The sequence below is a fragment of the Drosophila tropicalis genome, unplaced genomic scaffold (genome assembly GCF_018151085.1).
Source record: "Drosophila tropicalis isolate 14030-0801.00 unplaced genomic scaffold, ASM1815108v1 contig_878, whole genome shotgun sequence".
Lineage (NCBI taxonomy): Eukaryota > Metazoa > Arthropoda > Insecta > Diptera > Drosophilidae > Drosophila > Drosophila tropicalis.
The window spans coordinates 8,730,543-8,748,887 of NW_027173374.1; the positions used below are offsets into that span (position 1 = coordinate 8,730,543).

Sequence of the window (18,345 nt, forward strand, 5' to 3'; positions counted from 1 at the left end):
TAAATGGTTAATTACTTCTGCTAAAGACGCCTATTTGGTGTCAAGATTAGTTAAAATCATTTTACATAGTTACCGACTTTAAACTTTATCATACTGCTGCCTTTGTATATCCTCTCATTCAATCGAGATACTGGAAATCTGAAAATCATTGTCCTGGCTTCGAGTCGTTTTCAATTTGCATCAGCCTTAAAAGCCATTCAATGTGACAGCATAAATTATGTTAATAAATGTAATTTCACAGCACATTTTATGAATATGTAAAAATGTATGGGAAGTAAAAAAGAGAGAGAAAAAAAAGTAGAAGTAGAAGTAAAGGCAAGGAATGAAAGAAATAAAGCGGAAGCAGCCTGCCACCCCCTCAAGATTTCTTTAGATTCTGATTTCATCGTGTCCTGTTTATATATACAAATATATATATACAAATCGTCTTAGGTTCATTTCACATTGCCATGAATCTTTTATGACCATTCTCTTTTCGTTTGTTTGACTGACTGACTTTTTGTCTGCCGCTACTTGGGGCAATTACACGCGTTCAATTATTATAATACATTGTCAAGAGCAAAAAAGACCCCAAAAAATGAGGAACTAAAAGGAGGAAAACACGAAAACGTTATAAATGCTGTAATTCCTTTTCAATTTGGCGTTTTTAAAGTGCAAGCTCTGTGATCGGCCACTCAAATTATAGCAAATTAAGTCAATTTACCTAAGCCATAAAATATGTACGACCCATTACAAATAGCAACAGAGAACAGGGTAGACAGATGGGCCAGGTGGGCTGAATAGCTGGCAAGTGTCCTTCTTCTCGCTAATTCCATTTTTCTTTTTTTTTGATTTTTTTTGGCCAAAACGACCCTTGAGGCACGAAACGAGGGTGGTCGTTTAGTCGAACAGGAGCCATCTCTAGTCAGGCAAACCGCGGCGCAAATTCGTCAAGGCGACCCAACAAAAGTTGCTCAGACCCGTGTATCGCTGCAAAAGCAAATGCTGAAAAATTAATTACGTCCTTAGGGTGACTTATGCATGCCCTGATGTCTCTTGTACCGAGTAGCGAGTGGTAGATGGGTACCAGTGGGATAATGGTCTGTCCACTCAGGTGGGAGACTAATCAAGCGTACTAAACGCTGCTGATATTGAAAAATTATATAAGCACAGAAGGCAAAAAGTGTCAAATGATTGGCTTTTCAGGCATCAAGGTGTTAAATTTACAGCTTAAGGCAGATAAGATAGAGAGAAAATTCCACAAGATGTATATAAATCATTTTCTTAGCTTTATAGTTTTTAGTTAGATTTGGAATAGGTGGCTTTAATCTTTTGATCTACTAGAGCCAAAAGAAATTAGCCTAGAAACATTAAAAAACTTTGAAAATTCAGATACCTCAGAGGCAATTTAAAAGCAATTTTCTTTCATTATCTTCAAAAATCAATGTAAATGTGTGATGGACTAAACTCTTTGATTTTGTTTTAAAAATGTGACTTGATTAGCAACTCAGAGCAGACCTCTCATTTTCTACTTAACTTTATTAACGATTGTCCTTTCTTTTTTATTCCAATGCCACTAAAACTGTCACTGTGCATTTTTGCTTTGTGCCAAAGTTTTGTAACGCAACAGAGACAAAAAAAAGAGAGTACAAAAAAAGAAGAAAACTTTTTCAAATGGCATTCCTCTCACTCCTCAGCAAATATATATGTACACACACACACACACAAATTGAATTTCACATTAAGTTTGTAAGCCAACAATTAGAAAACAGCAAAGCGACCAGAAAAATTCCCTAACGACAAAGTTGCCGGCTTCGTAAGCGGGGTAGGAAGTGTCCAAGAAAGTTGTAACTTTATCAAGTTTGGCGCCAATTGCATGACGTGCTAATAAAATAATAAAAAACGATGGGCCAAAGGATCGAGTGAGGGTGAATTTATGCCAAGTGCAAACTTTTGTGTTTGGCTTCATTTGACTGAATAATTCTGGATTGCATCAGCAAGTGGATTTCCATTTTCTCTACCAGAGACAGCAGCGTTAAGATTTTGTTCTTCATAATTTTTTTTTCTTTCTTATTATGCTAATGCCTTAAAGTTGAGTCCTTTGGCTGCGTGAGTGGGGGGGACATATTGCATATTTAATAAAGAAATATACTATACTTTAAACACATTGCCTTGACTAGCAGACAATGGAGGACTTCGGCTCTGTCTCGGCCTTATTAGGCCAAGTGTGTGACACATGCCAATAAAAATCCTAAAAATTGCCGCAACAGCTGACAGAACCTGGGGTTACCATAGCCTATAAAACGTTGTTGTAAAACCGCCCAGGAGGAGGGAGGAGCAAGTAGAAATCACATCATCGTCCGCAGATTGACTGACTTGGCACATAATAAAGTCACACTCAAATTATGACTATGCGCCAGCTGCCAGGGGAGCTGAGATACACTGTGATAAGGGAATGGGATGCGATGGCAAGAAGGTTTGGTTGCCCCGGTGAATCCGCGCGTGAAACACAAAAGCATTTTGAGGCAATTTATTAGTTGACAAAAAAAAAAAAAAGAAAGAAGAAATGCGCGACTTTTTCTTTTTCCATTTTCTTTTTCTGCGTTGGTAGGCAACAACCACAGAAGGGCGCCTCAAGCTGCTGGCAGCCTGTGGTCTTAGGTGTTGAAACTTGCCCTCAACTTGCTGAATAATTGAAGGAGCAAACTTTGGTTTTTTTTTTTTTTCTACTTTGGTCACATTTGATGAAATTTTAATGCCAGTGCATCATTAATAAATGCCCCAGGGAAGTTTGAATAAATTGAATTAGCCGAGAGGACTAAACTAGTCTTTTTTTCGAGATTGTTTGCCAAACTTTGGACAGGTTTAACTTACCTCTCTTCATGGCACTTTTAGCCAGCGATTGCTCGAAGAGCTAAAAGTGTCATCCTAATTGTTACAAGCAAGTGGCAGCGGAGCATTTGGCATACGGAATGAAAATTTCATTATCCTTGGCGCAAAAGGGAAATCAATTTGTCAGCGAATGGGGCGAACGAAGGCAAATTGTCAGCAATTTAATAACATTTAAGCTGCCAGCGGTAACATTTGATAAGCAGACGGAGAGAGAGGCGAAAAATAAAAGGACTGAGAGTCGTCCTTGTGGCATGAAATAAAGGGAAGCGAAATGAAAGGAAAGGCAAAAACCAACCGCATTTACACTCACTTAACTTGTAGCACGGAACTTGGAGCCAGAGGTCGGAAAACAATTGTCAGGGCAGCCAGAAGAGCAAAGGAAACGACACAATCTGCTTAAGGTCCTTGAGGACTGGTACCATCACACACACGCGCACACGCACACACGTACACACAAACATTCAGACAGCGACCCGTTCATACGTAGACATGGCAAACAAAGCTTTGCGATTTAAACACTTGTTGCATGGACAAAGGATAATGACGATTCACACACACACACACACACACACACACAAACACCGTGCATTTGTGTGTTGTAAGAAATAAAGCAAACAAGCAACGACAGCAGCATGTTGTGTAATAAACTGCAAGTAAAGGACTTGTTTAAGGACCCTAAAGGCGATGAATTTTGCCACATAGCTTCTTACCCAATCTTCATCCTTCACCACGAGTGCAAATATGCCATGGGCGCAGCGGCAGAAGCAGCAGCAGAGCTGCCCTCATAAGTAGGCAATGATTTTTCCTTCTTCGTACACATTGTCCTTCTTGGTCTGCTTGCTCATTCCACTGGCAACTCATAAAATTCAATTGCAGGTCATAAAAATTGCGCGTGATCTACATATACAATATAATTTTAAGCTGTAACTAATAAAATGAGCCCGATAAGCAGCAACGAGCTGTGATTTTTATTAGCAAACAAATTTATTGGGGGAAAAAGTTTTTTTTTTTTCCTTCGAGCAAAAGCTAAAAATCTCATTTTAAATGTTTCGCGTTGTCGCTTTTATGGCATAATTTTAAATGTTTCGCGTTGTCGCTTTTATGGCATAATTTTTGCCGTTCCGTTTGTAGTTTTCCGTTTCACTTGGTGGATGTTAACAAAAACGAAGCAAAAAAAAAAAAAGAGAGAAAGATGAAAAATTTACATAAAAATTGCCCAAGGCTGTGGTGTCAAGAGTACGGGGCATTTGGAGGGGACAGTGGAGTTGGCTTGAAGTGTGAATGAATGGCTGGCGACAATCTCTCACATTTGCCTATCGCTTATGAATATTTTGACGCCACGACAAAAAGGGACTGTCAAGTGGCCTAAATGAATAAATTAGCCAAGGATGAGGGTTTTTTTTTTTTTGCTTGTTTCGCTACTAGTTGGCCAGCTACATATAGACTAACTGGGACTAGGCCAGAAACTTGCTGATCGGACTTTGATGAAGTGTTAATGGGAACTTAAAATACATTTCACAAGAAGAAGATAGGCTACCAAATTACACCAGTAGATAGTGGAAAAACTATTTTATTGGGTCTAGAAAGTTTCTTTCGAAATGTCTCAACTAAATGAATCTTTATTTTGATCAACCAATACGCTTATCTTTAGGTATTTTCACTCATTTAAACTGCATATTTATGGAATAAATTTTTGATATATTAATACTAACTTTCTTCTTTTCCTTTTGAACTTCATTTCAGGATAAATCTGGTCGCTTCTAATTTAACATACAATTTAATATACGTACACACATAAATTACAAAAACAAACAAAATAAATATATATGTGCTCTGATATATATATATATATATAAACGCAAAATAAATACATAATTGCATAGTACCATACCAATTAATTACCAATAATTAGCGCTTATAAATTAGTAAAATTCTCTGAACGAAATGAAAGAAAAAGCGCAACTTCAATTGGCTGAAAGTAAAAGAATTGAAAGAGAAAAAACAGAAAAAATAAATGTCAAAGAAAACAATTTGAAATCGCTCGGACAGCATTCTGTTGGATGGAATGATGAACACACAAAATGCTAGCAACTAAGTCAAACTTTGTAAATAGTATAAACAATATTAATTTTAATAACATTGACGTAATTGATTTCCTACAAAATAAGTGTAAAATATATAAAAAGCGTTAAACGTAAACAAAACTTTCAATGTTCAAGGTAAACAAAACAAATGAAAAAAACTAAAAGGGACAAACTAATACAAAACAAAACAGAAAAAACACTAAAGTGAAAAAGAAATTAGCACAATTATTTAATAATTTATGCTTAATTAAATGAGAAATAGAGAAAATCGTAAATAAAGAGTGTTAATTGTACATTTTACAAAAAGCTAAATCCTTAATCTATAATTATTTTGATAACAATTTGGAATATACATACGTAATATTCTCAGCGCTCCAGGCTTATGAAGAAAAATAATAAATAAATTAAATTTTTATTGCTTTAACTACTATACCCTCCCCCCCGCCCTTCCTCGCACCCACTGAGCTATTCACTTTTATTTTTGTTATACCACGTAGATTGTAAAAGTTTATATACAAAATTTAAATAAAATGAGAGAAAAAAAATAAACGCAAAATACACAAAACAAACAAAATTGAATGTAATTCATTAAATTTAATTATTAGTTAATGTAAATGTTGCTAGGCAAAGAAAAATATTAAAACTTAAAAAAAAAAAAAAAAAGATATCGAAAAAAATGGAAAACACGTAAAACCCTATAAAAACTGTAAAATCAAAGAAAAAAATAAACAAAACGTAATATCCACACCCACACTATATATATATATATATATATATATTAATAATATAAATATAAACCTAAATTAATAATAAAATTTATGAGCATATTTGTGTACTATTACGGGCTAAATGTTAAATATTAAAACTAGATTGTAAAATTCAAATGTAGTTCATACTATTTAAAAAGGAAAACAAACGGAGTGAAGAAAATAAAAACTGATTATGATGATGATGTGAGAAAACAGAATAATTTTACTCTATATTATTGCTTGCCTCAGGTATCAAGGATTTTGATAAACCTACATGGAAGTCAAGTCTGTTACGAGTCTACGCGTCGCGCCGCGGCCTTACCATGATCCTTCGGTTACAGATGGGACGGCCCCCTTTAACACTCCACTGGAGTACGATTTAACATTATAATTTTTTTATTGTTCACTTGATTGTCCAAGTACAAGGCTAGACTAGGACTGTCTTCCTTCTGGAGATCGGGGCCTTAAGATGACGTCTGATCAAACTGTGGCGATCTTAAGAGTAGGTCGCTCTTCCGATGAAGTCGGCAGAAATGGGTTGCTTATAAAGGTTAGAAAAGTCCTTATTCTATGTGATAGGATCGGATTGGTTCGAGTCAAGCGTAAAACTGCTTCAAAGGAATTTCAATCTCTTACTTTGTCTATAATACAATAAACGGGCCAATTGATGTTTAAGTTAACAACTCGAATGTATTTTCTGTCAAAATGAGTGTTCACTGTACTAAAAGCTTTGGATAAAAGCTTTCATATCCGCCGAAACGGGTAAGTTAAACTTTGGAATTCATATAAAACCGCTTGGTTTGTGTCTAGGCTACATTTATATACTTCTCTATGTAGATATTTATGTAAATATTTATATCTAATGTATATAATGAGAAGCAGAATTAAATATAAAATAGAATTTAGAATACGATTTCGTGAAGGAATCCCAGTATCAATCTTTGGTGTAGATATCCTCAAGCAAAATAATAAAGATTAGAGGGTAATCTAATATAATTTTAAATCGTATTTTTATACTTAAGAGTCTTTGCCAAATCACCAATTATTAAACGCAGTATATAATCAAAATTTGTGTTAATGGCTAAAGAACAAGACATATAATAATTTGTTACTTTTCTAGTCAACTTTAAGCAATGATTTTCTTACTTGTTTCGCAATTGATTTTGTAAATAAAAGAGACTACTCGAAGAATACTCAAAGCAAAGTTAACCTTTCCCAGATATTTCTAGTCGTTGGATGAATAAATCTTTTAGACAATTTTGAGTAACTTAAGTAGAATTAACACAATTAAAGAAAAGCATCTTTCAAATCTTTGAAAAAGTCTGTGGTCTACTCTCAGAGAAACTCGTTTTTATCTTAGCCAAGACCTTTTATTGATTCAATATCCAATGGCCATTAGACAGAAGTCCGCTCGCTTACACAATTGAGCCCACATAAGCTGCAAGGAAATCGCCTTTGTTCGTTACCTTTGGATTCGGCTCAAATTTTCTGAAAGGCGCGCCCAACCGCCCCAAATCAACAGGTGTGTGTTAGTTCTGTGCTTGTGTTTGTGGTTCAATAACCTGGCCAAGAAGTCAGCAGGCGCCTCAGGTTATGGCCACAGTGCTTTGTTATGTGTGTGTGTGTGTGTGTATGCGTGAGTTTGAATGTGGGTAATGGTTACGGTTTGTGTGTGTGTGTGTAAGTATGCGTGTGCGCTCATCGTTCGAGAAACCAAACGGCGAGAAATAAAACTGGAATAATTCAATAGGAGGCGTGGCAGAAAGGCAACCCCAAGCAAGCTGCCAAGCTGGTAAGCAGGCAAACACAGTCAGGCAGCTTCATTGCTTGCGTAATGAATGTCCTTAACAGTCTAAGCACGTTTCATGTTTTTTGTTCATGTTTGCCTGGAAAACTCCTTCGCCGTTGCCGTTACCATTGCCATTGCTGTTCCCATGCCCATTCCCACTCCCATTCTCATTCACCAAAGTCCTCCGCCAATTTGAGTCGAAGTTCGTGTCGGAGTCGCAAGTCCAGAATGTTGCCCATTAAAGTTCTTGGCTCTTAAATTCATTTGGCACTCTAACACTTTCATGGCACGCGTTTCAAGGGTTGTCTTAATTTGCGTTCTTCTACCCCACACCCGACGTAACCCCCATAACCCGACATTCAACTCATTTTCTTTTCTTTTACTGCTTATGCTCATAATAAATGCAAAAAACAAATAAATTCTTAAGGTTCCTGGCATCAAGCGAGTGTTCCGAGCGGGTGGGTCAGCAGAAGGGGTAAGTGATGGTTGGGTTTGAAGAAGATACCAACAGATAAAGAGAAAGAGGAAAAAATGCCAAAAATATTCGCATGCAAATTCTTGACCTCGCTCAACCCTCGTTGCCGCAATTTCAGTAAATTTAATTGAAACGAAGCGCCGTTTTTTTTCCTCTCCTCCATTTGTGTTTGAGGGTTTTGTGTCCTGCTCATGCATATTTATTAATATTCTGGACTTTCAAGGAACTTGTTGGCTGACAAAGTGAAGTGCGTGAATTAAAACATTGTGAAGTTCATACAGCAACAGTTGCCCCTAAGCACTTTTGCATATTGCGCATTCGCCGCGTTGACAAGTAAGTTTTAAGCGCAGCCAGAAAGTAGGCAAAAACTAGGAACAACACAAAAAAAAATTGCATGCCCACCAAAACTAACGTACAAAAGAAACGAAATGAGAAGAGAACAAAAAAAACTCAATTTCCATTTTTAGCGATTATGCTAATGTGGCAGAGTGAGCAAGTGAAAGGCTGCTGTGTCTCCTGTTGCGTCCTCCAGCCTCCTCAGCCTGCTCAGTTCCTGCTCAGTCATCTCGCATCAGAATTGTCAAGGCTCGGCCAAGGTGTTCTCTCAGCTTCGACTTTTACGAATTACCCATAAAAAACAGCAGGAATTCGCTGGGCTCTTCGCCATCTTCGCCTGCTTATCGCGCTGACTTTTTGCTTCCGGTCTTATTTCTTGCCATTGGGCAGGAGAAGAAGAACGTTTCGTATAACAAATAGCAAAGGCAGCCGACTGGATGTCTGTCTGCTGGACTGCCTGGTGGACTGCATGCCTGCTTCTCCCGTCTGTCTATGTGTCTGTCTGTCTGTCTATCAGCGTCTTCCTGTGCCAGCCAACAGCTTTTAGTTCATCAACAAATTGTTGCTGCGTAAACATTCCTCTCTCTCTCACTTTCTGTATTATTTCTCTTTTTTGCTCTTTCTTGCCCATTTCACCCATATTAATCAGTTCTGGGTTCTCTCTCATCGTATATTGCGCATACGCCGAGTGTGCGTGAAGTTATTTCATCTGTCCCACTGTGCGGCATTTTTCCTTCTCGAACTGTATAACAGAATATTCAGGCTCCAGCAACAGCTGCTGAAACGCACAGTTCATCGACAGTCCTCATCTCGTTGGGTACACTGGCAGGCGGCAAATACGCACAAATTCAAAAAAAAAAAAAAATTAAAATAGAAAAAAATAAAGAGAAATATCCGTTAACAACATAAATCTGGAGCATAGCCCGAAGTCAGCAACAAGCAGCAGCAATTGAGTGCAAATATCGCATTTTCAGTATACTCGATTCCTAATATAATACCAAAAGGAAACACAAACGGCAACAAACGTGTGCGGATCATTCGAATTGTGTGTCCTCATCCTCATCCACATCCACATCCACAGTGTGCATAAAAGTGCAGTTTCAAAAGGCAAAGGCAAGTTTTACAAACAAGTTTCAGCAACAGTTTAACGCCAGTTAGCCTCAGCTGAAAGTTTGTCGTGTGCATAATACCGAGTGAAGTAAAGTCGTACAAAATCCTAGAAGGGATTTACGCAGGCCCGGGCGGCATAAAATGATAAGTAAGTGTCAAAAAATAATAAATATACAAATATGTAATGTTTGACCCCAAAGGCAATATTCTAGCAACAAGTTTTAAATATAAAATGATATGCTTGTTTCTTTAACCGAGTCGACCTGGCTGGTCAATACCAATTAACACTTTCAATTCTGTTGATATCTGTGAACCAATTTATTAATCTATTAAAAATTTGTAAATATTCGGGACTATATAGTTTTATTTATTACGTGGGCTTAAATATATGACCGTTTCTCTTAATACTAGTCCCTAAAATCCCAAACATTTAATCGCCAATTCAGCATTTTAATGTCATTTAACAAAATTTATAGCTTTACCCCTTTCTAGAGGTTCAAAGAGGTGGATATATATCATTTTTAGGATTATTAAAGGTCAAATATCTTTAGTGGTTTATTTTCTACATCTTGGGATTATTTTTAAAGATTCTTAATCAAAAATATTCCCCACAAAGCTAAAGCAACTTGAATAACCTTTCGACTATTATCTTTAATTACTTCGCCAATAAAAGGTCCTAATGTTGGAGAACTACCTTCTGTGTTCCTAACTTTTACGGCCTGCAGTTTTGTTTAAGGATTCTGAACTTGTTATTTTTTCTTTTGAATTTCTATTGCAGGAGGCAAATACAAGTTCTAGAGTAACATCAACTTACAAATACTTACATCTATGTGGTTTCGTATATTGAGCTCTTCATGTGCTTATTATGCTAATAAATGTTTTTCTTCGGTTTTTGTGTTTTTCGCTCATTTAAACAACTTCAAGTGCTGAGCTCATAAATGGGTTTTTGCTTTTTTGCTCTTCTTGACTTTTGCTTGCTTTTCACATGTTGCGGCTGTGTTGCATGCTCACGTCTGTTTAACGCCACTTAATGTCCTTTATATTTACTTTTTCCCTCGCCCATGTATGCGTGTGTACTTGCCACTCAGCAAAAACACAAAACACAAGTAACATAGAAAGCAAAATGTGTAAAAAAAAAGAGAAATTGTTTTACTACCCAACATACATACATACATATACTGTAGGCGAGAAAAGTTTCAAAAACACGAAACATCAGAAACAAAAAAACGTACTGAGAAACAAAGAAACAAGTCGAGTTTCAAGACAATGGGAAACAACATTAATTTATATACTAAAAAGCTTGCCCACTTTGTTGTCAGACCTTGAAAACTTTAGCCACAGCAGTAATTGTCCATGAAAATGAAACAACAGCTCGGAGAAATGACCAACAGGAAAAGGTGCCAGCAAATGAGTTAGTTACCTCTCATCAGGACAACTTCTCGAGGAGTTGCAAATGTTGCCCCATCATTTTGAATTCAAAACCAGTATTAGCATATCGGTGGGTATAGAGGGACATGGATAGAAATTGGAAAAGTTTCATTAGGCACACACAAATGGCTGCTCGTATGGGATAGCAAACGAATTTCATTTCGTCAGAGGATTTGCCTCTTTTTAATCTCTGGGCTTAATTACTTTTCAATCGGTGTAGTGTTTTCTATTTTTTTTTCCTTTTGAGCCCAATATAAAATGTAAATGAAATTCATAAAGGGAAACCTTTACATAAATATAAAGCCCGTGCTTCTTTAATTGAATCTAGTTCGTATGTGTAAAACTTATCATCCCATTGATAAAAACTGAAATACATTTTTCTAATACTTTTTCCAAGTAAACTTTACAGGATACCGGCTTGAATTTCAACTGACACCAGTTGTTAACAGTTTATATACTTAATCTCCCGCTGAGTTTTGCCATTCACAGGCGATTTATGTTATCCACGAATAATCCTGCGATAAGAGACACCTCCTGGATTTGAGGTCCAGACTTGGCCTATTTCTAATGGACTGAAATGCTGTAGGCATGAACATTGTAATCATTATATTTCTGCCAGTGTACGTGCTAGACATTCATTGATATCAATGAGTGATGCCTTGAAGAAGAGATGAGCAAAAAAAACGAAGCAGAAATACCGGACCGTAAAAAGTTATCAGGATGCTTAGCAAAAGCAGAAGGAAGTGTCGAGGCCGGAGTTAATGAAACAATGCAAAAGCGGTTGCTTAAAGACCCATGTGTTCTCTCTGATGTTCAGCTTCCCTCTTTACACATATACACACATATATGTGTGTACGCACACCCAAGTATTGTGTGGGAGTGCGTAAATTTTACGAGTGGCGCTTTTGCTTCAGCCTTTGGTACTTCTTTCTGTTCACTTTTGACGTTTCCCTTTTTTCCAATACCCTCGCTTGACGTATTGGAGTATCAGAATTTCGAAATTTATTTTTATTTACAACCTAGATTTGGAAATTAATGGACTTTTAAGCCGAAAAATCTAATTTAAAAAGGTTTATATTAAAGTAAAGTTTAGTTGATCTACAGGGTAACACTTAGTCGTTGCTTTAACTTCATAAACGATGCGTTTCATCCGTTTGTTGCGCGCTCTGCTCATTTGGATTTGCCTTTTTTTTTGTCGTTGGGTATAGCACATTGCATGAAATTTGTTGAGATTTACGCAAATATATTGTATAAAGTTGTCCCCACCGCCCCACATAAGTCCTGCTCCTTCCTCCCCCCAGTAGTAGCCAGTTCCTACCAATCCAAATCTGTGTGAGTGGCGGGGGCGAGAGAAAAGAGGAAAAAAAACTGAATTGCGGCTTTTTATGTGTAATTCGCTTTTCGTTTTTGTTGTTTGTGTTGTTGCTATAGTCGTTGTCGTTTCCTTTTGCTCGTTGTTTTTCTTGATATTATTTTTTAATTTAACTTTTATATTTGGGCTTTCGGCATATCCTCCAACCATCGTTTGCATTTGGTTGGATGACTGTTCATTTTTATGGAAGCAGCAGTGTCTTTTGATTCAGAATAAAACACAAAAATTTGCTTGATTTTGTGGCTGTTTCTCTTTCTTCTTATGGTTGTTGTTGTTGTTGTCCTTCCCTGCGTATTTATCAAAATGAATTTAAATGTGGGGAAAAAGGCGGCTTATGTTAATGAGCACTTACAAGCTGTAATGGGACCAAAAAACAAAGCAAAAAACTGTAAGAAAAATTTCCTGGAATTATGCAACAGGCCAAAAACAATACCAGAAGGCAGACAGAACAGAAACATTTGTGTTTAATTAACACTTTATTTTTATTTAATTATTTATTCTAGTTTACAAATAATGTTATTTTCAAAAGCAAAACTTTTTAATTAGCATTTTTAATTTACAATTTTAACTTAAGTGTATAAGTTTCTGATGCACTTTAAGGCTGTATCAATTAATCATTTTTCTTTTCTACGAGTCACTCTAAATAAACTATTACCTTTTTTTCTTGTTATTGTTGGTTCAAAGTTTGCTATGGTTTCTTTAAGTGCACGACTTCTATCACCTTGATAAACTTTTACAATATTGTATTTGGAGTCCCCAGCTGCGAATTGTTAAAGCGTTGGCAAGCAAATTTGTCATTTTATCAATACAAATAAAACATATAACCATAAGTCCTTACACTTTTATGCCTGCACACACACACAGGCACAGAGATGTGTACATCTATCAATGATGTAGTACTTATTAGTCTTCGGATACCATGCAAAGAATCGCTCAATTTTCGTATCCTTTTCACTTTGTTGTCGCTTATTGGCAGCGGTCGCAATATTTCAACAAGCAAAACGCCTCGTTCTCTCTTGTTGATAGCACTTTGTCAATGTGTACGACAAAAGAAAATTGAAAATAAAAATGCTTCGTTTTTCACCCATCTTTTCCGGGTGTCGCACACGTATAAAATGGCAAAGTTTGCGCCAAGCGAAACCTCCAGATACATACATTCACACTTATCAGCGCACACATATCGTATCGAAAGGAGATACGAAGATGAAGTGTGAGAATGTAAGTGGTTACATGTGCTACAACCAAAGGAAATAACGAAATCGGCTAAAGGTTTCTGCAAATGAAGTTCTCAGCTTTCGTTCATTGTCGTGCAAGTCAGGATACAGTTTTTTATCCCGACTATGGCATATTTGTCGTTTCATAAAATTAAAGCTTGTCCATTTTTATTTGACCATTCTTAATTCATTTCATTTCTGGGAAAAACAACTTTTGATTCTTTCTCTGTGGAAATCTTATTTCGCTTAATATGCATTCTAAATTTCATGGAAAAGAAAACCTCTTAAGGCACTCACTCACCTTAAAGAGAAGTGAGGAAACTTTTAAATAGTCGACATCTAATACAATTTAAAATGCTATCTGTTAGCGACTAAGATTTAAAAATGTAAGCTCAAGGTATACCATTGCAGGTATACCATTGCATTTGTGTATCCCTGCATTACAGTGCTGTTGGCTTTTAAGGATTTTTAAGTTTGAAATACTCCACAACTATTCACTTCAGTTTATAATCTCTCAACTGTTTGTTAGAGCTTTACTTATAAACAGATTTCTTCTGTAGTTAATTCACTAACCAGCTTATTTAAAGATGTTCACATTATATGAGTACATAAATTTGATCAACTAACTTTTCTATAGTCAACTTTTCTGTGTTTTTGGCATCACTGTTTTTGCCGTGCATTGACATTTTTTAAAAACTACAAGAAGTAACTTGAAAACCATTTGCACTTCATGCTATTGCGACACTCACACATTTTCATACACTCCGCATACACACATATACACACATGTGCTTTAGACAGAGAACAGGATGTTGGCAGTTGATACATTTTTACCAAGCTTGCCTTTTTTGTTTTTTACCCACTTTATCCCGTTTCAACTTATTCTGTTGGTCTCTCTCTGTCTTTTTTTTTCCTCGCACTTTAATGTGGATTCTTGGGAATTTTGTGTGTTGTTGTCGTTCGTTGCTTGGTCTTTAAGCTTTTTTTTTTTTTTTTTGGTTGGGCCCAGTAAAAACTGTTAAATAGAGTGCAACAAATTTCGCCATTGTTCATGCAGAAGTTCGTTGGTCGTGGACGGATAAAAAAAAAGAGAAAATAAAGAAGAATGATTTTCCATAGCATACTTTTCTGGGCCGTTGAGTTCATGCACATTGGTCGGCCATTTTGCAGCTTTTGCAACGTTGCCATTTGTACGATTTCCATTTTTGTCGGTTTTACTTTCCATTTTTTTTTTTTTTTTATCGTGACATGAGTGGTATGTATATCCTTGGGTACTTTACTTTGCTGCACCATTTTTCAACTGTGATTTATAACCGGCAAAATAGAAATTGTAATTGGTTTCTGACCACTTTTCCCCTTCGTCGCAGTCTTTATCCCATCGTATTGCACTAGTTCTTGCGAGTTGAGGCTAATTACACGCTTGCCACCGAAAAGTGGATTTACGTTTGGCTAAAAATTTGTGCGTGTGTGTGTGTGTGGGTGTGCCCTGGAATGGCGACCATAATGCAATGAGAGCGATAACGATGCGGCAAATACAAGGGGTGCATAGCCAACAGAAGAGGTGAAATGAAAGGCATGTTACGCACTCACTCACACACATTCCCACACATACATATACGCAGTTTAGACAGTTTACGTAAAAGCAATTAAAAATACTTCCCGTCCTCTTTCTCCTCCTTTCGTTTCGTTTCGTTTCGTTTGCTGCCCGCAACCATCACACACACATATATGAGAGGACCAATACCCACTTGCTTGCCAACTGCCATGTTCCATGTCAAAGCTTATTCGGCCACACATGCAATTAATACGAGTGCATGTGTGCGTTTTTTTGGGGGTGTGGGGGGCTGTGTGGGTACGTAAGTGTGTATTGGCCAACTGTTGACTAGCCCTATCAGGGCCTAAAATGCTCCAAAAGTTACAAAAAAAGATGATCAAAAAAGGGGGAACCCGACGAGAAGAAATCTGAAAAACTAACTGTGCCGTTGCTTGGTGAAAAGTCACGTACCAACTGTTGAAAACACATCGTAAAACTTTTGCTTGGCTCAAAATGCACATAAAATGCTCCAAACCCACTCAACAAGAGCGAATGAGATAGCAATAGTGCAAGAAAGAGGGAGAGAGTGCGAGTGTTAAAGGGTTTAGCATCAAACCCACCTACTCTTTGAATAAAACAAACGGTGTGCGTATGACGTGAAAATTTTCAAAGTTCGTTTTCCAAGGGACAAAAGGGGCAAACGCATTTTATTTTATGTGGCAAACGCAACAGTGGAAGGAGCAAAAAGATGGGCTAAAATTGCTGTGCAGTGATAATGAAGTTAATGCAAAGCAAAAAAGAGAATGAACGAGGAAACAAGTAAATGGAACAGACACAGAGAGAGAGAGTGAATGAGTGAGTGAGAAGCGAGTTTTGGTGTGTGATGAATAGGGAGAGACTGAAAGTTACCGTCTTGTTACCTTTTACCTGAAGTGCAGAATCCATTTGGCGAGTAATTAGCTCGGCAGAAGACTCACAGCTAATGCTGTATGCACGTTATCCCTAGCATAATGGACTTGCATAATTTACGTTTTGCTTAAATTAGTATGAATATTTTGAAAAACCGAGCATTTGCTTGAATAAAAATATTCATTTTGAACAATATTAAAAATATTTGTATGCACATACGGTATGTCTAGTTCATGGAATTCATTTAAATACTCTGCACTAACAAAATAATTGTTATATAACTGAATATAACTTTTTGTAGAATTTAAAGACTTAAAGATATAGCTGAGGATATAGAAAGACCGCATTAATATCATTATTCCTTCCCTTAAATTCCACTTCATTAACCATTAAGAATGTCTTTCATTTTACCAAGGATAACGTTCAAAGTTATGCACAACAAAATACTCACAAACCGCACACATATCCTATTTAAGTTAATTTCATAAAACATTTGTTACAATTTTAAGTAAGGAAAGAAAATCGAATGAAAGTTTGTTAATACTTGGAAACATCTAACAATAAGAAGTAGAGCTTCCAACAAACTGAAACTGTAGTAAGGTAGTGCACATAACAGGAAATTTCAAACTTTATTGAAGCTATATAAGAGGTTAGGCATCTAAGTTCATTATATTCATCTTTTAAGGGTCAATTATCTCCAACTGATCTAGGGCCGACAAGTCATTAGATTTTTAAATATGTAACGTTTAGCTTACTATTTTTTTCAATCGCAAAATGTTTCGAAATTAAATTAAAATTGATACACAATTTGAGTCTTATGTAATTGCTGCATTCACACTTTGTAAAACCAATTTACCTGTTGGCAGTTGAGAAGAAATTTTGGAGTGTGAGAGAAAGCAAATCAATGGCAATGTTTTACAACCAAAACTTGATAATTTCATATTTATAATTCAAAATTAAACGTCGAACTTGGCCAAAGGCAAAACGTGGAAATTTTGGGTTCTGCATCAGCGCTTGGATTATCTATTAACTTTCACATTTACGTATTTACATTGCGAAGCCAGAGGCTATATTTAATTTGATTAAACATAATACTAAGCAAACAGATGAAGCGGCAAAAGTGGCTATTTACAGAAGCATATCACATAACGCATAAAAATGAATTTTTACCCACCTGGCAAATGGCCAATGAAAATATTTCTCTTAATTTCATTAAATTTTAATTAAATTCACTTGCAAGCGTATATTTTTTACGAAATCATCTTGTTTACTTTGTGTTTTTTTCACCGACTGAATCTCCGACAAGTTTGCTTAACATGTGTTGGTGTATTGACTGACTGAAAGGTGGTGGAGTTTAATACCCTGCAATTGCCAGAAGGTGAAAGGTTATATATGAGTTCAGAAGGATTCTGTTTAGAAGTTATACAGTGGCAATAACTGAGTCTATTAAGAATTTATTTCTTCTTTCTCGCTCTTTCTCTCTCTTTCAATGCCTTATGCAAAAAGATAAAAGTAAGTAATATTTTATTGCATAGAGATTACTCCTAGGTGCAGGGCAAATCATACTTTTTTATTTACATGCATGTGTGGCTTGAATAAATACAAATACAAACACACACACACAGACATATATGTAGATGCAGTTGTCAGTTGCCACCAGCAACTAGTAGCCAACAGGCTGTCAATTGGCAGTCTGTAGATGAAAGTTGGCGTCTAACAGGTGCAAAAAGTACACGTTCACTTTGCTTACTTAGCCTGGCAGGCAGGTGTCCGGCTGAACGGAGTTTCATTCAATCATGCCGTTGCGTTTCAAAAAGGGCGCTCATGATAATGAAAAGAAAAAAAAGGAAAAAAAAGAGAACAACCCTTTAATGGGCTTTCGCAGTGCCCCAAACCACATGTTGCCTTTTGTGCCGATTTACGTCTCCGGGCCAAGTTACGTTTAGCGTTTCAGTTTAATCTCTTCGTCTTCTTTTTGACTTCATGTCCCATGAGGTAATCGATTTTCGGTAAAACGTCTAACAGCAACAACAACAACGTTATCAGAGCGTTGGAAGCATTGGGTTCCCTATATTTGTGAGAAGTTCTTTGTCCTGATGATGTCGCTCCTGACATTGCCATTGCCAGTGCCGTTGCTGTTGCTGCTACCAAAGCTGCTGATGCTGCTATTTGTGTTGTCTGCTACTCTTGAGTTTGCTGTTGGCATGTTTAAAACGAAAGCGAAACCCATTTATTTTGCAACTAGACGTGAGACTAATGGAACAGTCAAAACCATTCGCCGGATTATTGACTGAGCTTTGGTCAAACATACATATACAGCCTAAAATCTGAAAGTTCCATAAAACGAAATTTTATTAACCAGAATTCGAATTTTTTCCATTTATCTTTAGCCAATTTAGAGTTATTTATTATTTTATCTATTGTTTCATTTATAAGTGTTGTTGCCGGAAATATAATGTACCTACTAATAGTAG

General features: G+C 36.6%; 1 protein-coding gene across 1 annotated transcript in view; it reads left to right on the top strand.

Moving 5' to 3' along the window:
* The first annotated feature begins 9,145 nt into the window (after window positions 1-9,145).
* The window catches only part of LOC137585415 (uncharacterized), a 42,556-nt gene continuing 33,356 nt past the window's right edge, over window positions 9,146-18,345 (top strand). Inside the window, exon 1 of the mRNA XM_068301185.1 lies at window positions 9,146-9,562. The gene's annotated coding sequence lies outside the window, so the exon portion shown is untranslated. The remainder of the gene's footprint in view (window positions 9,563-18,345) is intronic.